Source organism: Pelophylax lessonae (genome assembly GCF_965119305.1).
Source record: "Pelophylax lessonae genome assembly, chromosome: 2".
NCBI classification, from domain to species: Eukaryota; Metazoa; Chordata; class Amphibia; order Anura; family Ranidae; genus Pelophylax; species Pelophylax lessonae.
Window position 1 is genome coordinate 185,267,503 of NC_138769.1, and position 27,076 is coordinate 185,294,578.

The 27,076-nt window shown below is 44.5% G+C and overlaps 1 pseudogene across 1 annotated transcript; it reads right to left on the minus strand.

Annotated features, from left to right (window-relative positions):
* Positions 1 to 1,117: 1,117 nt before the first annotated feature.
* Positions 1,118 to 26,302, minus strand: LOC309548018 (large ribosomal subunit protein uL30-like; annotated as a pseudogene). The gene is made up of 2 exons: positions 26,113 to 26,302; positions 1,118 to 1,867 (listed from the first exon to the last, which is right to left on the minus strand). The product of its transcript is annotated as a large ribosomal subunit protein uL30-like (transcript).
* Between the last annotated feature and the right edge of the window lie 774 nt (positions 26,303 to 27,076).

Here is a 27,076-nt window from a genome sequence, read left to right on the forward strand (position 1 = left end):
CACCCTTCTCTATCTCCCACACTTGCCCCGCGATGGGGCAGGGGACGAGAATATAATTTAAGGTAACCTTATTATACATCCATGCCTCCAGGTACTCCCCAATATCTCCTGCTTCTCTTAGTAATATGTATATTATACCCTCACGCTTGCTGCCCACAGGCAGGTACATTGTGAGCTTCCAGTTATCACTAACTAAACCTAAAAAAAAAGTTCTAACCTCTGTACATATAACTTTATATTACTGGATAAGATCTTTTAACATGTACTTGGAGACTTTGCATATTGTGAGTTTCTACATTCCGAGATCAAAGAAAAATATCTTTGAAAAAAAAGAGACATCCCCAAGACTGAGCTATTATTGTCAGTGTTTGTTTATTGTTTACATTCTTTGCTGCTGATGCGCTTCCGGTATCTGGAGCGCATGCCGGCGTTTGGAACACACGCTCATTAGCAAGTTGGATCCTTCCAGTTAGTATGTATACAGTGTAATGGTGTTTGCTGGCAAAGCCCCTGATGGAGTCTCCTAGTGTCGAAACACGGAGGGTGAAGCTACAGCGTTTGACATAATTGCACACCAGCACGGGCCATAGCCATCTTGGTGGTTGGTTACCCCAATGACTTGTAAATGCTTTTCACTCAGTTTTCAATGTAAGTGCATGAGGCTGAGGCAAGTGCAGAGAGTGGGCTCTCTGGAAGTGAGTGCTACAACTGAAAGAAAAAAAAGATTAATTACAGTGCAATTGTCAGCCAATTATAAAAATGTAAAGCAGGGTTTTCATTAAAACAATGCACAAAATAAAAGCCTTATATGGTCCTTATATGGTTGTTGCTCATTGAACATACACTGTATTACCAAAAGTATTGGGACACCTGCCTTTACAAGCAAATGAACTTTAATGGCATCTTAGACTTAGTCCGTGGGGTTCAATATTAAGTTGGCCCACCATTTGCAGCTACTGTATGACAGCTTTAACTCTTCTGGGAAGGCAGGTTTAGGAGTGTGTCTACAGGAATGTTTGACCATTCTTCCAGAAGAACATTTGTGAGGTCAGGCACTGATGTGGATGAGAAGGCCTGGCTCGCAGTCTGTATTCAAAAGGTGTCCTTTTTATTTTTTTTTATGTAGATTTCATTGTTAACAGACAAGGCAGGAAAGCATCCATGGAAAATCTTTTAGTTCATCTTCCTTATCAGCCTTTTGATCTAGTCTTCCCTGTTGTCTGCATCTCCACCTTCTACAAAGTGTGTGGTTTTCTTCTTCATGCCACCTCTGGGAAAGGACAATTGGACGGGCCTGAAGAAATTGTTTTGCTGCCTTGAAGTTTTAGCCAACAGTGTAGTTCCCATGGATCAAATCTTCAACACAAATGATGTTACGTTTCCCTAGGTATTTATTAATCAGAGAGTTATCAGTAAGATAGATATGCTGCTTCTTGATCTTCAGGTATCCTCTCTTGTAGATTAGTTGACTTCAGATTAGGATAATTCCAAGCAATGTAGGGCTCCACCAATTTCAGCATGTTAATAGAAGCCTTGTTGAGCTTGACAAAGGTGCGAACCTTTGGACTAACTCCATTGATACCTCTGATTCTAATGACGAATGTCAGTTTGGATTCAGCAGGCACATAATGAAAGTTTCCAGCTTTGCGGGCCATTCTAGCCAGACGCACTTCATCCCTGTAGAGCTGTCTGTATTCTTTGTAGTAGAATTCGGCTCTCTTGTAAATTACCTTCATTTTTTCTTTGCGGGCCTTCTTTTCAGCCAGGATTTTCATGACCCTTTTGGCCTTGGCTTCCACAAAGGCTTTTTGCCTTTTCAAAAGGCTTTCTGGAATGGATGGCACTTTTTCCCCTCTGTCCCCACCATCTTCACCACCGGAAAAGAGCTCTAGTCACGTTCCTCCACCCCAAACTTGCTCATCCATGTCTTTATGGACCTTGCTTTGTGCACTGGTGCAAATCATTTGGTGGAAGGGGGATTATGGCGTGGGGTTGCTTTTTAGGGATTGGGCTTGGCTCCTTTGTTCCTGTGAAGGGAACTCTTAAGGCGTCAGCATACCAAGAGATTTTGGACGATTTCATGCTCCCAACTTTGTAGGAACAGTTTGGGGATGTCCCCTTCCTGTTCCAAAATGACTGCACATCAGTGCACAAAGCAAGGTCCGTAAGGACATCGATGAGCGAGTTTGGGGTAGAGGAATTTGACTGGCCTGCATAGTCTTGACCTCAAACTTAGTTCCAGTGAAAGGAACTCTTAGGAATCAGCATACAAAGAAATTTTTGGACAATTTCATGCTCCCAACTTTGTAAGAACAGTTTGGGCTCCCGCCTGTGGATTCTGCTGTTCCATGTGCCAGTGCACTACCAGAGTCCTAGGGCACCTCGGATGTCTGTCGCGGTTCATGGATTGCCTGTGACAGCCTCCTCCTCGAGGCTTAATGTGCCATGACACTGTCTGTTTCCCCTGCATTGCGGAGGGTACTGGAAGCTCCTTCTGGTTCGATCCCGTGCTTCTGGTGCCCGACAGGGTGGGAGCAGTCTCTGCTGCACTGCGAGCCAAATGTTGCCTGTGCCCCTGTACTGTGGACTGGTTCTGCCAGCTGTTCATCCACTTTACCAGCGCCCCGCTGGGCAGAAGATATATACGCTGCACCATACTCCACTGTCACAGCAGGCTTAGCTGTCCCTGCACTGGTTCCTCCCTCTATGGACTCGGGTTGCTCCTGCTCTTGTACATCCGCAGCTAGCCACCACCTGTGCACATCATTGGCAGTGGCTGGATCTCCACCTTTTGGATCTCTCTGTGTACTGTCTTCCTGAATCACTGTCCCCTGCTGTTCCTGTCAAAGCTGGATGTCGTGAGCATCTGCCGGCCCCATCCGTGGATGACGCTGCTGTGGTCAGGTCTCCCGGATCTCATGATGGTGAGTATGATTTTGACTTGGTGTGGGGCAGGTCCAGTGATGCTGCTGTATCAGGCCTGCCAGACGAACGTATATTCGCAGTTGTGAAATCTGTGTTGTCCCACATGGGCATGTCAATACTTGTGGCTAGTTCAGGGAACATTGCAGGAGGCCCTTTGTGAGCGGTGTCACCGACCGGCATGCACCTGCCTGCAGAAGTCAAGGATAGGATATGGCATTGCAAATTTATTGACTTGCTCGTGCTGGTGCCTCCTGATAGAGAGACAATGGACAAATCTTGGCGAGTCAACGTTACTGTACAGAGTGACAAACCTAAACAGCTTCCTCCGATGTTTAGGAACTGGCTGCAGGGTTTCTGTGTTTATGCCAGGGTGCTTTGCAAGTGATTTTCTGAGTTAGGCTCATCTCTCGTTTTTTACTTGGATCCTATGAGGGGTGCCTATAACGTTTATAGGGGTCAGTGCTGGCTCATCTATGACACTCAATTTCACCAGAAAATGATGGCTCTTAAGGAGTTTTGTTTTGATTGTCAGGATAGCAGCCTGTGGTTTCTACTCACGTGCCCTCACAGGCCGTCGTCCTTTCAGTTGCCGGCTGGCACTCTCACGGAGTGTCGGCTGTCCCCAAAAAAGGTGTCTTCTGACTGTTTAATGAGAGCCACTGTAATTTGGTACACCGCATGCTGATTTAAGCATATGTGCTCACTTTAGGGAGGTGCTCACCCAGCCATTCGTTGCTTCAAGAAGAGGAAATAGCCGCCTCCCAAGCCTGGGGCCAAGCCTGATCTTTCTAAGCCAGAGGGCACCAGTGAACGTCTTGGGGATGCTTCCCTGGCTAAACCAGTACTCCCTCTATAGAGGAGTTTTGATCTTGAGGAATGGGTTTGACCATGGATTCTGGATCCCCTTTTATCCTTCCAATGAGCCTACCATGTCAGCGAATTTAAAGTCTGCTGTTCAATCTGAACATGTGGCTGAGAAGCTCCGGAAGGAACTGGAGTTGGGGCATATGGAGGGCCCATTTGATTTTCCTCCTTTCCACAACTTGAGAGTTTCCCCTCTGAATGTGGCTCCCAAAAAGGAGGAGGGCAAATTCTGCCCCATACACCACCTTTCATATCCTTCCGGTTCCTTGGTTATTGACGGCATCGAGGTGGACATTGAGTCCACCTCCTCCCAGTTCACCCATAGTGTTTTCACCTGCTGGATTGCTACTTTAAAGGAAGCTAATTGTTTGGCATGTGCCTTCCTATGGGCTGTGCGATCCCTTGTAATTACTTTGAGCTTTTTAGTAGGTTCCTTGAATGGGTGGTTGGCCAGTCGGCTGATCTGCATTCTCTACTGCATTCTTTAGATGACTTCCTCTTTGGGGCCCAGCCGGCAGTGGCCAATGTCAGCAGCTTCTTCCTGATTTTCAGGATACCTGCGAGCGGCTTGCAATTCCACTGTCGGCTGACAAAACTAAGGGCCCCTACAACCTTTTTTATTCTTCTTGGACATTGAAATAGACACTGTGACAATGTTTTTTTTAATTTGCCCAGTAATAAACTGGTTAGACTCCTAGCCCTAGTTTGTCTGGCAAAGGGAGCTAAGAAGCTTCAGTTAAAGCAGGGTCTTTTATAGATGCCTATTAAGGTCCATGAAGGGCACCAGATCATTATGTCTGTATATTCCAGCGAATGGGGGATGACTTGGGGATCTGGCTCTCCTTTCACCACTCCTACAATAGGAATGGTCTGCAGAGTGCTGGCAGGCCTCATGGGCCCACATGGATCTGTTGCACAACCTCCCCTTTCTGGATCTTTTTCTGATAATTGTCATTGTTGAGCTGTGGGGCGAGAGGTTGCTCAACCTTCAAGTGGTTTTCTGGTCTGATAATATGAGCATGGTTCAGGTGGTTAACCAGCAGTCCGCTAGATCCCCTCTGGTTGTTTCCTTACTGCATTTTCTAGTTCTTAGATGTTTGCACTTTAACATATGGTTTAAAGCTAAGCTTTTTCTGGAAGAGCTAAGGATTTTGCCGATGCTCTCTCCCGTTTACAGCTCGATGGCTTCCGCTCCCTGGCTTCGTTGCCCCCGTTGGGGGGCCTTCCCTGTCCGACCTATTTCTGGAACCTCATTTCTGACGCTTGTTAGACCTTCTCCGAGCACTATCCCCGAGGACGTGGGTATTGTACTGCTGGGTCTAGGACGAATGGGTTCAAGTAGCAGGTGGTACGTTTTTACTAACTTCACAGCATGATAGATGCCTGGCTTTGTTTTCCTACCTTGTGTATTTGCTCCAGAAAGACTCTTCTGGTTCCACGGTCAGTTCGGCCATGTCCGCCTTGTCTTTTTGGTTCAAGCTCCTTGGTTGGGAAGACGTCACAAAGGAATTTCCTATTCAGTGTGTTTTACTGGGTTGGAGACACACAACTCATTCCCCAGATTCCCGGCGCCTGGTTTCACTTCATATCCTCTCCAATATCCCTTTGCTGTTGCCCTGTGTGTTCCTCGGTTTTTGAGACCCTTCTATTCTGAGTTGCTTTCTCCTGTGTGTTTTTTGGTGCCTTTCGCATTGGCGAGCTGGTTTCTAAATCTAGATCTTGGCATGTGGTGTCAAAACTGAGGTCATGACTTTTGCTAAACACTGTGTGTCCATGTTGCTTTGTACCTCAAAAACAGACAGCTGCAGCAGAGGTAGACGTGACGTTTTGCATTTGTGTGAGAGCCCCTTTTGCCCGGTCTCACTGGCCTCGCACTTTGGGTCTGCCATCCCCCATCCCCAACTTTCCTCATTCATGATGATTCTTCCTCCCTGAGCAGGTTCCAATTCTTGTAGGTTTTCGGTTGTTGCCTCGACAGATTAGGCCTTCCCTCTCAAGACTTTTTGATGCACTCTTTCCGCATCTGTACTGCTATTGTGGCTTCTGGCATTGGTTTCTCCAATACAGAGCTACGGCATTTGGGTAGGTGGGAATCTTATAGCTTTTCCTTGTGTGTTTGACCACACTTGTTTTTCTGATTCTAGGCTTTAATCCGGCCTTGATCTGGATCATCGGGGGATTCCTTTATTTACTGGGCCTCCTGGAGGTCAGAAGTTCGGAGCTATGGGAAGTACTAATGTAAGGGGCTTTTCGTATGAGGTCGCCAGGATCCGTTGGTGTGGTCTGCGTGGTCTTCGCTGGTCCCAAGTCCTCTCGGAGTGTTTACGTCTTCTTTCACATGTTTCCAGCCCATTTTTTAGATCCTTCAAAGTGGAGGGATGTTGATGTGGATTATACACGTTCTGTGGACCTCATCTCTGCTATAAAACAGGATATTGCCTATTGTTATGCAGCCTTCACCAACTTAGTTCTTGTTTAGTCTGAGATTGTGCCTCCCTTGCTTTGGTCCCTGGACATCCCTGGCCCTTGTTTGGAAAATTTCCACAGGAAAGTTAATGCCCAGGTATCCAAGTATGTTCGGTGAATTGGGGGGGGGGGGGGTTCATAGTCCTGCACAAGGATTTAGAGGGTGCGAATTTTGATCTATGGAGACCAGATGGTGTTCATCTTAATGATATTGACCTGGATATTTTCACCACCCACCACAGCCAGCACCTGTTCCACACCTTCAGTATGGTGGCGGTTTTTGGACCTTGCCAGCATTTGAAGTTGAGGTAATGGGCTATGCCCTTGATTGAAAATTGGAAGAAGGCTGTCTGTCCAGTACTTCTGGTAAGGACAGGCCCCCTTTGCAATTTGTCTTGTTAATGTTAAAGCATGCTCACAACTGTGACTGGCACTGGTTTAAAGTGTTTATATGTTCTGTTGGAAATGAACCACTTCTGGACCGAAAGGATTTGCCCCCTTTATGACCAGGCCATATTTTGTGATTCGGCACTGTGTTATTTTAACGGACAATTGCATGGACATGCAACGCTGTACCTAAATAAAATTGATGTCCTTTTTTTCCCACAAACAGAGCTTTCTTTTGGTGAAATTTGATCACCTGTGCAATTTTTATTTTTTGCGCTATAAACAAAAAAAGGGCGACAATTCTGAAAAAAATATTTTTCACATTATGCTATATAACATTCCCAAAAAAAAAAAATTATAAATCAAAATTTTTTAACATTCTAGGCCAATTTATTTTCTGCTACATATTTTTGGTAAAAAAAATCGCAATAAGCGTATTTTGATCGGTTTACACAAAAGTTATCGTGTCTACTAACTACAGGAAAGATTTATGTCATTTTTATAGTTTTTTTTTCTACTAGTAATGTCGGCGATCTGTGATTTTTTGCGGGACAGCGACATTGCGGCGTACAGATCAGACCCCTGTCTGACATTTTTTACACTTTTTGGGGGACCAGTGACATTACTACAGTAATCAGTGCTAAAAATATGCACTGTTACTGTAATAATGACACTGGCAGGGAAGGGGTTAACACTGTGGGTGATCGAGGGGTTAAATGTGTACCTAGGGATGTGTTTCTAACTGTGGGGGGGTGTGGCTTGTGAAATGATCACAGAGACCTGTGTTCTTATATAGAAGGATCACAGGCGCTCCGTGATCATTCCAGGGAGAAGAACAGTCAGCTGTGTTTACAACAGCTGACTGTTCTTCTCTCTCAGCGGGGAACGATCGCGTGTGTCAGGCGGCAATTGGAACCGCCGGCCCCGTGCATCGGAGTCCCCGCTGATGAGCGGGGGTTGGAGTGCGCCGCCTTCAGCGTGCGCTCGCCCCCTAGCTGCAGGCGCGCGACCGACGTATACCTACGTCGGTTTGCGCAGGTGCGGCTGCCTGCCGCAGTATAACTGTGGCGGGCGGTTGGCAACCGGTTAAATAAAGCTGTGGCCTTGCTCCTTTTCCAACTCAATGGTTGTAAGTGTGGTTTCTTATACGGGAGGGCACAGGTTTTTTTTATTATGATAATAGTTGGTTTGCCTAGGCCTATGCACCTCAGAAGTCATTAATTAATTGTAAAAAAACATCCACTGTATGATCACAATGCTACTTTATAGGTATTCCTGCAACAAAGCATTAATATTCCAATATTCCAGCTTGATATTTACGTACCACACCATGTAGTAGGGATAAGGTAGCTTAGAAAAGAATAAAGACATTGGCAGATCAGTATGTTAGAAAGGCTTACATTTCTCACACAGGAAGGGTGCGGGCCCTCACTGGGTGCAATGTGTCAACATAAGAGAATTAAATATATTAGTGGCAAAGCAGCAAAAACAGAAATCATGTAAAACTTTTTTTTTGCAGAACCTTTGCAGACACAGCATATTTTTGGAATCAGTGAAAATCAGATACTGGTCTTTCATTGTAAGCTTCCTTCAGCACTAAAGTGTTGGTAAAATAACTAGTAGTGATTAGTGACATTCAGCTGGACTTGCTCTATGATTATAAAGATGAATCACCATTTATCCATGTTTCTTCCTCAAGTTCTAATTAGAGTATAGAACATATTAATGCTTAAAGTGTGAATTTAAATTTTCAGAAAAAAATAAGAGGGGAACGAACACCCTACACCCTCCCCACCCCCCTGTTACCCACTGCAGACACCTCTGTTGGTCATACAGTTTCACCCTCCACTCAGTCATATGCTAGTGCTGACCAATCACAATGTTCTTCTATGTTCTGGCATCCCTAGGGAAAGAAGAGGAAGAAAAACACAGTTTCCAAACCCCAGAATTGCTTTACTAGTCTGCGTGGATAGTGAAACTGTATGACCCCAGAGGTAACTGCAGCAAAGAACAATAGGGAGGGTAGTTTATCTTTTTCAGCTTTTTCTGTAAAGGTGAACTAAAACTTCAAGGCCCAATTTCACCCTAACCCCTCTTTCCCCAATTAACCCCCGACTCCCATAGGACCCTCCACATACTGTATATGTTTTGCTCTTTTTTAAATTTACACTTTTTAGATGTCTTCTGGTTGGCCAACTTACATACTGGGTGTTTTTTCTCTCTTTGCCTCTTGTCCAGGCGATGACACATCTCTGCTGATGTGGAGAGTGGCGCTAAAGTCATCACATCAGTGCCACACTCCGCTTTATGAATAAAAGGCACTGTTCTGATGCCCCTTTAGGTGGTGAGGCCATGATGATTAGAGATGGCCTTGCGGTTTGCTGCAAATTTTCCTTGTTCGCAGCCCGCCAACTTTGCGAACACATGTCGTAGTTCGCGGCGGCCATATTAGTTTACATTGGGGAGAACTTTGACCCATGACACAGCCGTCAGGTGGAACGGGACAGCCAATTGAAACTTTTCAGCACATGGACATGCCCCCTACCTTATAAATAGACCAGAGCAGGCGGCCATTTCACATTCTGCTTTTTGTCAGCATAGGGAGAGGTTGGCGAGTGCATCAACAACAGATTGCCAGTGACACAAATAGCTCTGTTAAGATCCACAAAAGTCTTTTTCAGGGCTGGTATTTGGTATAGGTCTACAGTCTCTTTTCAGTGTAGGGACAGGTATGCTGTGTTCATCAGGGACAGATCGTCAGTGACCCAAATCGCTCTGTTAAGATCCACAAAAGTCCTTTTAAGGGCTGGTATTTGGTATAGGTCTGCAGTCTCTTTTCAGTGTAGGGAAAGGTATGCTGTGTTCATCAGGGACAGATCGTCAGTGACACAAATCGCTCTGTTAAGGTCCCCAAAAGTCATTTTAAGGGCTGCTATATGGTATAGGCGTGCAGTCTTTTGTCAGTGTAGGGACAGGTATGCAGTGTGCACCAGGGACAGATCGTCAGTGACGCAAATCGCTCTATTAAGGTCCACAAAAGTCATTTTAATGGCTGCTATTTGGTATAGGTGTGCAGTGCACTATATAGGGGTGTAATCCATGTATAATATACTTTGTAATATAGAAAGCATATTATAGTGGATTTGTATTGTGCACTGTGCAGCATTGTGACTGGTGTGGTGAGCGTTTCTGCAGCAATACTACAAACAGTGACAAAAGCACTTTTAATGTATTATAACTGGTGTGATAGACCAGTGGCCCCCCAATACCGCATATTGAAGTGGGGTGTTATTTAACAGTATACTTTTTTAAGAGTGTATTGTAGTCCTGCATAAATTTGGTCTCTTTTGCTGCGTTAACTGTGCTACACACAGTGACAACAGTTACTGGCCAATTATTTGTAGAACTGGTGTGATAAAACTGTGGCCCCCCAATACCACGGATTGAAGCGGGGTGTTATCTGAGTATACTTTAATAAGTGTATTTGTGTCCTGCAACAATATTGCCTCTTTTGCTGTGTTAACTCGTATACACACAGTGCCAAACTCACTGGCCATTTTTTTGTACAACTGGTGTGATAGACCATTGGCCCCCCAATACCACATATTGAAGTGGGGAGTTATCTGAGTATACTTTCTGTGACAGGAAGTCAGGTAAATATGTGGATGTAGTCACAGACAGGAGATACATTTCCACCTGGTTTAGAAAATTCACCAATTACTATAGGGTGTCGGCTGAAAATGTAGCCAGGACGGCTTAAGGAAGTTGAAAGGCCTTCAGCTGTTTGGAATGAGGAAGTTAAGGCCTCTATAATTTGTCCAAAGGAAGTCTATTGATTGCTGCCTCCTGATGCTGTGTGAGCTGGGGAGAAGAGGACAGTCAGATGTGTGCCTCCCGACGCTGTGTGAAGCCTGGGAGAAGGATTGCTGCCTCATGATGCTGTGTGAAGCTGGGGAGAGGAGGACAGTCAGATGTGTGCCTCCCGACGCTGTGTGAGCATGGGAGAAGACCTCCTGGAGCGATGTGCCCTGAGGAGGGTAAAAAGTGTGAAGACTTCTCAAGGTGAGAAAATTAACTATTTCTATGTGGAAGAAATAAACGAACTGTTTGCTATGTGAAGAGACAAGCAAAGGGACATGCTCAATGTGAAGAGGAAAAGGGACATGTTCAATGTGAAGAGGAAAACGGACATGGTTAATGGACATTTGTTGTGTGAAGAAAAAACATGGACTATGGAGTGTCTGCTGTAGGATCAGCAAAGTTTGCCCAACAGTAGGTTGGAGACAGACTCTGTAGGTAGGTTCCTGTATGTGAGAAGGTAGCTGCCCACCGTGGCAAGGATTTATTTTGTGTTTTATTTTTATTTTGATGTTTTTGAGGCTTGCACTTGTGTGAAGTAAATTGCAAGAATAAACCAAACTGTTGTTTGCAACCACTTCTCGGCTATCTCCCTGTGTAACTAACCCCCCAAAAGGGTCATCCACACCCGCCACCGAGCTAATCAATCCCACATATGGTGGAGGTATGCATTGGGCAGAAGCAGAAATCCCTGCAAAGAAGTTCATCTGTTTTAAAGAGACAGTGGTCTCAAAATTTTTGATGGACTTTGCTTTGTCTGGTGCATGAGAGTGCACAATCTGTGTGTGCAGGAGAGAAGATCCTAAAAGAGAGAAAAAACTACTTGTTTTAAAGAGACAGTGGTCTCAAAATTTTTGATGAACTTTGTCTGGTGCATGAGACTGCACAAACTGTGTCTGCAGGAAAGGAGATCCTGCAAGAGAGAGAAAAACTACTAGTTTTAAAGAGACAGTGGTCTCAAAAATTTTTGCTGGACTGTGAAAAGTTTGTTTGTGAAGTTATTGAAGATGAGGCGGTCAAAATGCCTGAAAGATGCAAAGATAGCTGAAATGAGAGACCGGATTCTATGGATGGAGGGGATGTTACCGTCTGAACGAGCCCCATCCATGCCTGAACAGAATCTGCTAAAGGGAAAGGTTGTTGTCCCTAGCAACACTGGGGCAAATGTGGATTATCAGCGGAGCTTTGCAGCTCAACAAAAGGCTCACCAAGAGAGCATGGCAGGCTGGAAACAGAGACGCCAGCAGCAAATGGAAGCCATCAGTTTGGAGGAAACCGAGTATGTGTGCAGGGCTGAGCTGGATGCCTTAAAACGGAAAATGGAAGAAAAGGAACAAGCCCTGGAGTTGCTTAGGATGGAGCATAGAAACCTGCAAGCTCAGGTGTTACAGTGGGAAGAATCCACTGCTCTTCTTTTTTCCGAGTTGCAAAAACGTAGAGAGACTATAATGGAGAAAGATACCATCCTCATGGAAAAGGAAAATGAAATTCAGACTTTGCAGAAGCAAAGTATGGGTGATATGTTGGAGTTGCGTAATCAGCTGAAAAAAAGTCTTCAGTCTTTGGAAGCTACAAAAATAGACCTGCAGGAGGCGCAAGAACAGATTGTCGCTCTGAAAACGACATTGTCTCTCAGCGACAAGGAGAAAAGTGAGAGAGAGGCTAAATTACTGAGTACTGTGTATGAGCTCACCACTTTGAGCAATGTGGTAGATGAATTGCGTACGGACTGTGAAAGTTGGAAAGATGAAGCCCAACGTGTCCAGCAGCAGTTAAAGGAAAAAAGCCTGTGTGGCAGAATTACAGTCTCATTCCCAGAATCTAGCCAATGAGGTGAAGGCTCTTATGCAGGGAAAGGAGATTCTGAACACAAGAGAAAAAAAATAGAGGCACAGCTGCAGGAATCGCAAGTCAAGGTGTCAGAAGGTGACCGATTGTGTGCTAGGCTGTCAGAGAAGGCAAGCCAACTGCAGGTTGAGTTGGACAATGTCACAAATCAGCTTTCTCAAGCAGACAGAAAATCTAGAGAAATTGCCAAAGATTTCTCTATCTTGGAATCGCAGATGCAAGACACTCAGGAACTCTTACAGGAAGAGAGGTGTCAAAGGCTGAGTTTTAGCACACAGCTCAAACAAATGGAAGATGAGAAAAATGGCTTCCTGGAACAATTAAAAGAGGAGGAGGAAGCAAAGAAAAACCTATCAGAGCAAGTCGCAACATTGCAAGCTCAGATAGGAGATATGAAAAAAAGCATGGAAGAAAGCGTTGGTTCATTAGTGAATGTTGAAGATGTGAAAAAGAAGTTTGATCAGATGCTTGGTGAGGAGAAGACTGTGTCTGCAAAGTATACAGAAGAACGCGACCGTGCAGAAGCGGAGGCGCGTGATAAAGAGAGCAAAGCCCTGTTCTTGGCTCGCTCCTTGGAGGAAGCTCTAGAGTGTAAGGTTGAACTAGAAAGAGTTAACAAACTGCTGCGTACAGAAATGGAAGATTTGGTAAGCTCCAAGGATGATGTTGGAAAAAGCGTTCATGAGCTAGAAAAGTCTAAGCGAGCCTTAGCACAGCAAGTGGAAGAGATGAAGATTCAGTTGGAAGAACTTGAAGAGGAATTACAGGCAACAGAGGATCTGTCCCAAAGAGGGGATAGTGTGCCTGATGCAGTTTTTAAAAGGATCAGTGTTTTGGGGTCTGTCCTGAGTGAGCCTCAGAAATGTGATGACATGTGGCTTGAATCACCCCATTGGAATAAACCGTTCCTTCCAAAACTTCAAGCATTGGAAAATGTATCATTAGAGCTTCAGCAAACAAAGGAGCTGTGTAAGAAATGTGAGGATTTCTAAGTTCAGGCTGAAAACCTAGTGGAGAAAACTAAAGCAAGTGATATAAGGCTTGGAGAAAAAAGCTAACACCACCTAGTGGAGAAAACTAAGGCTGTTGGTGAAAACGTGAAGCAAATGAATTTCAAGTGCCTTTCAGGGAATATTTCCAAAATGGAACTGGTGAAAGACAGGTGGCAGAAGTTTGATCGTGATCTTGAGATACATTCCATGTGGAGTTCAGATAAAGAAAAGGAGCTACAAGGGAAAAGTAATGCAATAGCAGAAAGTGCATTGAAGAAACCTGTAATAGACTGTGTTGCAGTTCCATGCTTCTTCACTGATGATGAGAGGAGGTCTGTAATGGATACCACCCAGATCGCTGGATTCAACTGTCTACGGCTAATTAATGAAGCTACTGCCTTTGACCCATATGATGGTGGAAGGAAAGTTGATAAAGTACAGACATTTCTTGGAACAAAGCCAGGTGAAGCAGAGGATCTCAAGGTTTTGTGGAAATCATTTATTGATTGCAGAGACCAAGCTAAGCTCAAGAATATTGAAGACATTAAGACTAGCACAATTGAGTTGCCTATGGATCACGGTCCTTCTTGGTGGATAGGACAGATGGTTATGAGGGACAAGCTGTCTGACATTTATGAGAAATCTGTCAATGAAGATGACAGAAATGAGAAGGAGCGAAATGATGCCAAAAATGCATTTGAAGAATGTGTATATGAGATGAGGGACAAGTTGTCTGACATTTATGAGAAATCTGTCAATGAAGATGACAGAAACAGTTTCATCCTGAAGCTTGAAGATACTAGGAGGCTTATCAGTGAGAGTCAAGAGAAGTGCCTGACACATGCGTGCCTGGAAAAATGTGTCCCAACCCTAGGGTTGAAACAAGAGGGGAGGTATGTGACAGGAAGTCAGGTAAATCTGTGGATGTAGTCACAGACAGGAGATACATTTTCACCTGGTTTAGAAAATTCACCAATTACTATAGGGTGTCGGCTGAAAAGGTAGCCAGGACGGCTTAAGGAAGTTGAAAGGCCTTCAGCTGTTCGGAATGAGGAAGTTAAGGCCTCTATAATTTGTCCAAAGGAAGTCTATTGATTGCTGCCTCCTGATGCTGTGTGAGCTGTGGAGAGGAGGACAGTCAGATGTGTGCCTCCCGACGCTGTGTGAAGCCTGGGAGAAGGATTGCTGCCTCCTGACGCTGTGTGAAGCTGGGGAGAGGAGGACAGTCAGACGTGTGCCTCCCGACTCTGTGTGAGCATGGGAGAAGACCTCCTGGAGCGATGTGCGCTGAGGAGGGTAAAAAGTGTGAAGACTTCTCAAGGAGAGAAAATGAACTATTTCTATGTGGAAGAAATAAATGAACTGTTTGCTATGTGAAGAGACAAGCAAAGGGACATGTTCAATGTGAAGAGCAAAAGGGACATGTTCAATGTGAAGAGGAAAAGGGACATGTTCAATGGACATTTGTTGTGTGAAGAAAAAACATGGACTATGGAGTGTCTGCTGTAGGATCAGCAAAGTTTGCCCAACAGTAGGTTGGAGACAGACTCCGTAGGTAGGTTCCTGTATGTGAGAAGGTAGCTGCCCACCGTGGCAAGGATTTATTTTGTGTTTTATTTTTATTTTGATGTTTTTGAGGCTTGCACTTGTGTGAAGTAAATTGCAAGAATAAACCAAACTGTTGTTTGCAACCACTTCTCGGCTATCTCCCTGTGTAACTAACCCCCCAAAGGGGTCATCCACACCCGCCACCGAGCTAATCCCTCACACTTCATAAGTGTATTTGTGTCCTGCAACAATATTGCCTCTTTTACTGTGTTAACTCTGATACACACAGTGCCACACTCACTGGCCAATTTTTTGCACAACTGGTGTGATAGACCAGTGCCCCCCCAATACCACATATTGAAGTGGGGTGTTATCTGAGTATACTTTCATAAGTGTATTTGTGTCCTGCAACAATATTGCCTCTTTTGCTGTGTTAACTCTGATACACACAGTGCCAAACTCACTGGCCAATTTTTTGTACAACTGGTGTGATGGACCAGTGGCCCCCCCAATACCACATATTGAAGTGGGGTGTTATCTGAGTATACTTTCATAAGTGTATTTGTGTCCTGCAACAATATTGCCTTTTTTGCTGTGTTAGCTCTGATACACACAGTGCCAAACTCACTGGCCAATTTTTTGAACAACTGGTGTGATAAACCAGTGTCCCCCCAATACCACATATTGAAGTGGGGTGTTATTTAACAGTTTACATTTCTAAGAGTGTATTTTAGTCCTGCAAAAATTTGGCCTCTTTTGCTGTGTTAACTGTGCTACATGCAGTAACAATAGTTTCTGGCCAATTATTTGTAGAACAAAGTGTGATAAACCTGTGGCCCCCCAATACCACAGATTGAAGCAGGTTGTTATATACCTTTTTCCAGATATACTGCGATTCTCTAGAGACACTTGTCACAGGGTAATTTAAAAAATGGCAGGGAGAGGAAGAGGCAGGCCCTTCCGCAGGGGTGGTAGGGGTAGGGCAGGAGCAGTAGGCCGGAGCCAAAGTGTGAAGTTTCAGAAGATGCGTTTGATTACGTCAAAGGACGCACCAGATTTGGTTGAGTGGCTCACTCAGCCTTCCTCTTCTGCAACCTCCTCATCCTCTCTATCTGCACCCTCTTCACTCTCTGCTGTGTGCACCCCCAAAGACACCACCACAAACACCACCACCATATACCCTCCGCTTGAGTCACTGGAATTATTTTCCAATCCATCACAAGACATTTGCGATGCGCAGCCATTGTACGCATCGGATCAGGAAGAGGAGGTAGCAACAGCTGCCACTCAGCAGTCTGACGACAGTACCCAGATCAGCCCAAGGAGGTTGGTCCCCGCTGTTGCTGCCTACTCTGATATCTCGAATGTTAGTGGTGGGGAAGGTGACGTGGATGATGATGTGTCTATGGACGTCATGTGGGTAGCCACAAGAGAGGAAGAGGAGGGGAGTTCAGAGGGAGAGACAGACCAGCAGATAGGGAGGAGAGGCAGGCGGAATTTGCAATGCACAAGAGGTACAAAGCAGACTGCAAATGTATCAGGAGCGAGCCATCAACCATGTAGAGTCACATCTGGCGCTCCCAGGACGCCGACACATGGCTCCGCAGTGTGGGCTTTTTTTAATGTGTCCATTGCTGACAACAGTTTTGCCATCTGCAGCCTTTGCAGTCAACGCATAAGTCATGGTAAGCCCAACACTCACCTAGGGACCACCGCCTTAATAAGACACCTGAACTCCCATCACCAAGCCAAGTGGGAGAACCCACAAAAGCCACACTCCAGGCTTTTACCGTCCAGCCACTTCTCCTTCTCCTTCTTCTCTCTCCTCACAATTGTCCTCCACTCCACCTTCCATGATGCCGTCATCACGTTGTTCTGGAAAAAGGCAGGCTTCTGTTGCCCAAATGTTGGAGTGGAAAAAAATGATGACGCCGGATAACATTCTTGCCCAACGTTTGACTGCTGGCTTGTCAGAACTGATAGCCCGCCAACTACTGACATATCAACTGGTGGACTCGGAGGCCTTTTGTAAATTTGTGGCCATTGGAACACAACAATGGAAGGTCCCAGGCAGGAAATATTTCTCGCAGAAGGGCATTCCAGAGCTGTATGGCCATGTTCAGCGGCAAGTGAATATATCTCTGGCACACAGTGTTGGTGCCAAGATACATCTGACCACAGACACATGGTCTAGAAAACACGGGCAGGGAAGGTATATCACTTTTACTGCCCACTGGGTGAACCTTCTAAAGGCCGTCAAGCATGTAATCCGTGGCACCCGTGGTAGATTTGGTTGTACTGCCACGGATTGCATGCATGCCTGCCTCTTCTTCTCCTCCTCCTCCATCCTCCCTCTCCTCCTCGGCTGACTCCTCCTTTTCCGCTGCTACCGTCTCTTCCGCTGCGCCGCCCAAGATCCCCAGAACCTATTCCACATGCCAGGTGAGACGTTGCCATGCTGTGCTGCGTCTGTTGTGCCTGGAAGCCAAGAGCCACTCTGGTCCTGCACTCCTTTCAGCTTTGTTTTCACAGGCAAATCAGTGGCTGACACCACTCAATTTGACAGTTGGTAAAGTGGTGTGCGACAACGGTGCCAATCTGCTGAGCGCGCTGAAACAGGGCAAAATAACACACGTGCCATGCATGGCACACGTCCTGAACTTGGTCATGCAGTGATTCGTTGCCAAATACCCCGGGGTCCAGGACGTCTTGCGGCAGGCCAGGAAAATCTCAGGCCATTTCAGAAGATCTTACACAGCCATGGCTCGCCTTGCTGACATTCAGCGGCGACACAACCTGCCCGTCAGGCGTCTTATTTGTGACTGCCCGTCGCGATGGAACTCTACGTTGCATATGCTTGATAGGCTGCTCCAGCAGAAACATGCAGTTAACGACTACCTGTACGAACTCTGCGGCAGGACAGGTTCTTTCATTCGTTCATTCATTCGATGAGATCACCAAACTGGTCAGTCACGGCCAGGGCGCCATCAGTGACATCGTACCTTACGCCTTCTTTCTTGAGCGTGCATTGCGTTGTGTCATTGATCAAGCCGTCGAGGAGCAGGAGCAGGAAGATGAGGAAGTCGCAATGTAGAATGAATTCCCAGTGGGTGCTACTCCATCTGAGAGAAGTCAACAACAGGAGTCTGAAGAGGAGTCAGAGGAGGATGGTGCTGGGGCGGATGAGAAGGAGCAAGAAGAGCATGCTTTAAACCTTTCTAAGAACCCTGGTGTTATCCGTGGATGGGGGGAGGAGAACGAGGACAACATTATCCTGGATGATGAGCTGGAGCCAGGCCACTACACTGCTTCCAGTTTAGTGCAAAAGGGGGCCTTCATGCTCCAGTGTTTTAAGGGGGACCCCCGTATAAAAAGCATAAAGGGCAAGGACCAGTATTGGGTGGCAACGTACTTAGACCCCCGATACAAACAAAAAATGGCGGAAATGTTACCAGCATCACAGAGGGCGGTCAGAATGCAGCACTTCCAGGCCTTGCTGCGAGAAATGCTGCATTCTGCTTTTGCGTGCGCTGGCAGAGGAATTTCCAGTCACAGAGAGACAGTTGCGAGTAGCAATCCAAAAGGAAAGTCTTTCCTGAAGACGCACAGATTGCAAAATGCATTGTGGTCTAAAGCCGAACTATTGACCTTCACACGTCACTTCCTAAGCGGCGGAACGCATGGCGGAACGCACGCCATCACCGCAATCTACTCCTGTGAGCCCTGAACTCACCTGCTGGAAGACAGGAACAGCGACGTTTCAGAACCCCTAAGAGCTTTCTTTCTGGTGTTAGGAAGGCACCTTACAATGTAAGCACCCATTCTATTATTTTATTTGTGATTTTATGTCATTAAAACAGTATCACACTATCCCTGGCTTCCTGTCTCCTGCATTCCCCCATTGAGTCTTCTATCTAGAGATCCCATACTGGTTTTTTGGTTTAGTATTGCTGGGAGATAAGTGGTGCAGTGTATTCCTTGAAGCCTGGCGAACCCCTGGTGAATACCGTATCCCCCTGGTGAATATCTGGTGATGACCGTACGTCCTATTGAAAGGGATTGATGGAGGAGGATTAAAGAGTGATTTATATAAATCCAAATGCCTGCAGGGTCTGTGAGACCCACATCTTTCTGGTGAGCGCATTATACTATCCACTCCTTGTTCACTGGATCACTGAATCACAGATTGAGTACACCTGGATGATTTAAGTTCACCTTACAAGACACTTCTTGTCCACCTTTAACACCACTATATGGACTTTACCATTGTTCATAAGAGCACATTATTTGCACGGTTAACCATTACATTTGAGTGATTCACACTTTGTCACTTTGAGTCATAATTGTTTTGACTATTAGTGTCACACTATAGAACTTTATTAGTCTTATATACAATTTATATATTCATTTATTGCGTCATTTGCACATATTGCACAATTGCACATGAATTAATTTTTTGATATTGATGTTCATCCGATTCATGTTTATATGTAGCACTGTATCCGCTTCATGCTTATATGTAACACTGTCTAGCATATACACTTCATCACTTTTTTAAGTATATATTTTCAATATTTACAGTAAAGTTATATAACAGTTTTTATATCAGCGCCTCTCAAATCTGTCATCGATAATCATTTTTATTAGTTTCATACTTTTAAAATTCTGGGGCAGCAGATATAATATTTTTTAGCCTTTCCACTTTTTGTAGGACTAAGCGCCTTCACACTGTTTACAAATTCCTGGTCCTTGTCTTCGCTAAATACAGTGGCATAAAAGGCATTTCATGTCCATTGAATGCCTAATTTGTGGGGCCTTTCATGGCTGACAATTATTTTTTCTTTCAATGCCTAATGAACCTTCAGCCACAGAATACAACGTTTTTAGCTGTCAGGTAAACCCATGTGGGCTAATTTTTGGGGCCAATACTGGCCGACACTTACTTCTGTATCCTGTGAATGCCTAATGTACCTTCAGCCACAGAATACAACATTCTTAGCTGTCAGGTAAACCCACGTGGGCTAATTTTTGGGGCCAATACTGGCTAACACTTACTTCTGTATCCTGTGAATGCCTAATGTACCTCCAGCCACTAAATACTACGTTCTTAGCTGTCAGGTAAACCCATGTGGGCTCATTTTTGGGGCCTATACTGGCCGATACCTACTTCTGTATCCTGTGAATGCCTAATGTACCTCCAGCCACAGAATACAACGTTCTTAGCTGTCAGGTAAACACATGTGGGCTAATTTTTGGGGCCTACACTTACTTCTTTATCCTGTGAATGCCTATTTTTTCAGACTGGAATTGAAAATCAATGGGTCTGTAAACGTCCCGCCAAATTGTGGAATGGATACGGACCCATTTTACAGATGTGTGAATGGACTCTATATGTATTTGACATGTATTTACCGGCTGATGTCAGTTCTGGCTGATTTATGAAAAAATAAATACATTTTTTTGCTGTAAAAAAAAATAAATAAAATTTTTAGGGCAACTTTTACAATTGCAATACTTCTGTTATGACATTGTCCATGTGCTGGGACTATTTGTGCACAGCTAGTAAGTCTTTTGTGGCTGCAAATATGACCTAAAGGTTTTTAAAGTTCACCTCCCATTAAAGTCAATAGAGCCCGCGCGAACTTGTGGTTCGCGGACATTTGAGAAAATTTGCGGCTGATGTTCGCGAACCGCCTCGGCCAATGTTCATCCATCACTAATGATGATTATTCAACTGTAGTATGTCCGCTAGGCATAATGCAACCCAGAATACCAAGGACATCTTGTGCCCAAAGATAAATACTGCAGAAGACTGCTCCGGATTGATTGTGAGTATTGTAACCAAGTCATTTTTTATTTTTATAGTGTGCCTGGGGTCCATTTACATAAAAAAAAACTGCCCAGAGTTGGGCTTTAAGAAATGACAGATCTGCCTGAAAAATGTAGCAACTGCTACATTACAATGTTGCTTTTACACTTTAAAATAAAGGGCTGCCTTTACTGTCCTATGTTGCTAGGCTGCTGAGCTTCTTATCAATAAACACCAACATTTATAGACACACAAGTAACTTAGTCCAATCACCATGGTTTCATGAAATGTGTCAAGTCAAATGTTGCTTGTGTAGGAACAAGAGGGAGTTGTAAAAGTTTGTGAAAAAAACCTCATGGTATCTGACATAATCTAACCACTATGGTGCTTTATATAAAAGGAACGTGTTACATAGTTAGTCAGGTTGAAAAAAGACACACATCCATCTAGTTTAACCAGTAAAGTGTTAAAGCAAACAAAGAGCCAGTTTACTGTCCTTCAGACTTTAGGGGGGCTAGATTGTGGCCAGCAGGGATAGAAAATGGCCCAGCATCAGTGAAAATAAACATGACTTCATAACTTGTGGTCAGCAGTGTTGACAATCGCCTGTAAATTTACAAGCAGCCGTAAATTTCAACCCATTTTTGGGCTGCCTATTAATGTCTGTTACAGGCAGTAGCACCCGTTAAAAATATGACTACAGGCCGACAGTGAAACTGCTCATGCGCAGTTCATAAGCCTACCAGGTTCGGGTAAGCTCGTACATGCTTGGCCATTTTCACCTGGGTGGGCACATGCGAAGTGAGTCAGTGTCGTAATGGCGCAGCCTGGAGCGATTTTTGAATGAATGTCATGGCAGTCACCATTGACTCGGTCTCGGCTCTCGACAGCAAGTCAGTGGGCACAAGACCGAACACAAGGCCTGCACCATGGCTGTAGGAGCCTGTAGGGACTCCCACCACCACCATGGCACTGTACCCCTGCACCATCCATGGCTGCTGGAGACTCCCACCACTGGACCCCTACAACATCTATCCATCCAGACCCCCGCCCACACCATGGTTGTAAGAGCCTGTGGGGAGTCCCACCACCACCATGGCACTGTACCCCTGCACCATCCATAGCTGCTGTAGACTCCCACCCCCAGACTCCTGCAACATCCATCCATATATGGTTTGGTTGCTATCTATATGATGTCCAAACTTGAGGACTGAGGAGGCACAGAGGTTACCAGAAAGGAATGGCAGTGGTGAAATTTTACAGAATCACAGATGTTCACAATCTCTGGCTATCTCCTGTATCATGTCAGAATCCTCTAACCACCTCTTGTACCATGTCTGTAGCCTCTATCCACCTCCTGTATCTTGTCTGCAGCCTCTAACCACCTCTTGTATCATGTCCGCAGCCTCTAACCACCTCCTGTATGATCTTCGCAGCCTCTAACCACCTCCTGTATCATGTCCACAGCCCCTAATCACCTCCTGTATCATGTCCGCAGGCTCTAACTACCTCCTGCATCATGTCTGCAGCCTCTTACCACCTCTTGTATCTTGTCCGCAGCCTCTAACCACCTCCTGTAGCATGTCCGCAGCCTCTAACCACCTCTTGTATCATCTCCGAAGCCTCTAACCACCTCCTATATCATGTCCACAGCCTCTAACAACCTCCTGTATTGTGTCCGCAGCCTCTAACTACCTCCTGTATCATGTCCACAGGCTCTAACCACCTCCTGTATCATATCTGAAGCCTCTGGCCACCTCCTGTATCATGTCTGCAGCCTCTAACCACCTCCTGTATCATATCCGCAATTTCTGACTATCTCCTTGTATCATGTCCGCACCCTCTAACCATCTCTTGTATCATGTCTGCAATCTCTGGCCATCTCTTGCCTTGTATCACGTTAGTTATCTCTCACTATCTCCTTGTATCATGTCCACAGCCTCTAACCATCTCTTGCATCATGTCCACAATCTCTGACCATCTCTTGACTTGTATCATGTCTGCAGTCTCTGAGGGGGAGTCTTGAGAGGAATCAAGAGTGAGATCCCCCATATGGGGATCACAGGAGGAGTCAGATGTGTGTAGACTGTGGAGAGGAGACTATAAGATAAAACCAGAACTGTCTAAATGGAGCCCGGAGAGCACCGCCTGACTGAGCCCTGCACGGTGCACAGAGGAGGTCAGTGACAGGGCTGCCAGGCCAGTCTGAGGTGGGGAGCTGAATACAATAATGTAAGGGAGCACTGGTATAAAGGTTCCCCCATATATTAGTAACCCCATCCCCCTTACCTTTGTGTAATTACTCCATGGAAGTTGGTCTCTGGCCGCCAGAGTCCCCCCCCCACATCAGAGTTCCCAGCATTCCCCTTTACATCAGAGTTCCCCCTTAGATTATGATCTGCAGCATTCCCCCTTGCACTGTAAGGGGGAATCCTGTCGACTCTGATGTATGGGGGAACTCTGTGCTGTCTGTGTTTTATTAACCTGACCTTCATGTAAATGGAAAAATATGGTTTTTGACGTTTGTTTAACTTAAACATATTGTTAATAGCACTAACTATATGTTTATAGTTTAAATATTGATATTTGCACTGTTTAGCACTGAAAACGGCCATTTTAGGTACTTTAATGCAGTTTCAGTAAAAAATGTGGCTCTGCCAGTAAATTTCATGATTTTTGCCAGTAAAAAATTGGTGCCGTTTGTAAATGTTGGTGTCCTGTCAATAAATTTTCGTTAGGGGGGTTGGCAACACTGGTGGTTAGTAGCTGGAGTAGTGCCTCATCATTTGTATTAGTGGGAGGAATAGTGCCCCATCATTGGTATCAGTGGGGGGAATAGTGCCCCATCGTTGCTATCAATGGAAATAGCAGTGCCCCATTGTTGGTGTCAGTGGGAGGAATAGTGCCTCATATCAATGGGAAGAATAGTGCCCCAAGGGCAGTGTAAAGGCTAGCAAAGGGCCACAGTTTGGAGCCCCCGGGTCTAAGCTCTTGTTTGTTTTGTTTTTATTTTTTTTATTAAAATAATAAACATGTCTTACTGGCTCTGTGCAATGGTTTTGCACAGAGCAGCCCCGTTCCTCCTCTTATCGTGTTTCCTGCCGTTGCTTCTAGCTCCTCCTCTTCATTGAGTGCCACCATAGAAAGCCACTTTCTATGGGGGCACTAGTGCGGGCTTGCTCCCAGGCCAACCTGTCTCAGTCTTCTCATCTTTCTCCTCCCCTTATCTCTATTCCTCCTGGAACCCAATTCTTCAACAGTGGATTTATTGGTTAGTTACCAAGGTCCTTCTGCCATTTCCACTCCTTTCATTGTTTTGCTTTATTGACTAAATAACACCTCTCTGTTTGAATCACTTTTGATATGATCACTTTTTTGTTGATATTCTGGTTCTTCATCTTTTGGGCATCTACATGTACCTCTCTTTATAACAAAATAAAACACATTGAAAAGAAAAAGTATATATATTATACCTTATTATCTATTTGCCAAGTCTTGCAGCTAATGATTAAAAATAGTTAATATTGATTAAGAAAGTTTAGGAAAAATTGTAGATTCCCCTAAGGGTGGGACTTTTTAGGCACACTAAAATGTTTGATACAACGTATTGATATAAAATTATAAATTTTATTACATATTCAAAAATACAATAAATAAATACAGTGAAGTCAGGATAAAAATGTTTTTTTTAGCAAGCTGTGATATATATATGCAAGTAATGTGACTCAACCATCCAAACCAGATATAATGTCCAACGTTTCGAGGTTTGACACCTCTTCTTCAGGGATTATACTGGAGTTTTTTTTCTGTAAGTGTTAGAAAGGCATATATGTCACATATGATAGCTAAATATACATATTTCATGTATACATATCTTTTATTACAAATACAAAGACGTCATTGATTGTATAGAAGATAAGACACACTTACATGGCTGATTCACATATGAGCATACAAAGAAGCTTGCTGCTTTTTAAAAACAAGGAACTGTTGAAACCCACAAAGCGCAGTATATTTGGAAGGTGGAATATATATGGATATATATGTCTCACAAATGAAGGGAAGAGAAGGAGCAGGTGGATTGTGCGTCCCGAATACACTTAACACAGCTGGAGTCCAGTAATGCTTAGCAGATCCGGTAGAGACAAAGCATGTATGACTGCAAATATAGAAAGTGTATAATAAATACACTGTGCACATATACTAAATATCCAGACAATAAAGGTATCTGGATATATATAAATATCAAAAAAGTAGGGCCCAATACATATGTTGTATGTGTTTGTATGTTTAATTAGAAAGATTAATCACAGAAATATGGTTAAAAAACCGGCCATGGTTTAAAGACCAGAAAATGAGTCTACAAGGATACTGCATATATTAATAAATGAGCAAGATATTCTCAGATCGGCTGAATAGATGGTTTAACATCAGCACAATCTGTTGTAATTGACGGAGAACTTAATCACATATATTGGACACAAGGTAGATTGTATAGAAATCTCTTAGAAGTCAAATAATGATCTCCAAATGTTCCTACCTGAATGTTAAGTAAGCCCCAATAACACAGTCTGTGTAGCTTCCTTCTCCCAGTGATGGATGACACAACTGACCATCGCTGGGAGCTGAAAGTTATAGTGTGCAATGCAGGTGAAAACAATCAACACGATTGCCGGCCACCTGTCGCCAGCTGCGGGCTCCCTGGGCGGTGCTCGCCGGGCCAGCCCCCAAACGCTTAGGCGCATGACAATATGCGTCATCACGCAGGGGGGCGTGGACGGCAGAGCACGTCCCACCGGCACGGAAATGACATCGCCGCTGCGTGATGACGCGGACGGCGGTGTCAACAGGAAGCGCAGTTGACACCATGGAGATGTCAGCAATGGAGAAACTGCACTGCCAGGGAGAGGGATCCAATCGTGGATCCCTCTGACCGTGCCAGGCTGGATAAATGCACAGGGGCGCACAAAAACCACCCAAAAGGATTAAAGAGCATGCAAAATCCCATAAAGGGATAAAAATGCATGATTCATATTGTAATAATAAAGAAAATGGGAGGTATGTTTCACCTAAAATGAAAAATGGAGAAGTATCTGATTGTAACTGAGACAGGAGAATATATTAATTAAGTTGGTTTTCAGTGTGAGTGGGTGGGAACAGTCCCCGTTTTTTTACACAGTATACACAGACATATTATGAGGGGAAGAGGTATCTGGCATATAGGGAGAGGACTGACAAAAACGGCAACTCAATGAATACCAGATCATCAGATTTGAGGGAATTATAGTCAATGTCACAAAAAATGTCCCCAAGACCACAAAGCAAGAAAGGAGACATACGAGATGCTTTATTTTTCCATGCCACCAGAACTGAAACCTTCCAGGAATGGCTTGAAGGAGACTGTCTCGTTCAAACCTGGAGGTTCAGTTGCCTTTAAAAGGTAGATCCATCTCAGCTCCAGTTGTAGGAGACGCTTATTCCAGTCTCCACCCCTGGAGCTGGGATGGACACGGTCAAGGGCAAGGAATTTTACTTTGGGAAATTTTCCCGAATGCACCAGGGAGACATGACGTCCCAAAGGTAGCTCGGGATCAAATTTACGCATACTTCTAGTATGTTGATATATGCGTCTCCAGAATTCAAGCTTAGTTTTCCCAACATAGAAATACTTGCAATCACACAACAAGAGATAGACAATCCCATTCGTGCGGCAATTCACAAAATGTCTTGCCTTGAATTTAATACCATTGGGTAGAATGGGATCATGATATATATACATATATTTACAATAGTGGCAAGACCCATACATACAGTATATGTACCCTTGTACTTGCATGGATTAGACTCAGAGTGTCCCCTAAATTCGCTCTGAACTAGTTTATCCCTTTATCCCTTTAATTCCAAAATAGGTTTCCAGTTAAAAACTCTCAGGACATTTTTAGTGTTGTCTGTGTCCCCCATTGAAGTAAAGCTGGCCATAGACAGTTTGAATCTTGCCCAGTTCAGCAGAGACTGACAGAGATTCAAACCATGTATGGGCAACTACAATCAACGATCAACTTGGGTACAACCAGCCTCTTGGATTTTTCATGTGATTGTTGCCAGCGGCACACAATGGGAAGTGAGATAAAATCTTCCATATAATTACCAGTTCTGTTTGTATGCTAAAAAAATCATTAAAGTTTTTTATTGATGTATCACCATAGGGAGGTGTCCCCTCACTTTCTGTCCTGGAGACACAACAAGATGTTAGATGAAATCTCTTAAAGGTTACTTAATGTTGTCTGTTTCCCTATCGTGGAGATGTCCTCTCACTTCCCGTTCCATAGACACAACATGAAGTGAGAGGAAACCTCAAAATCAACTGAAGCAGTTGCCA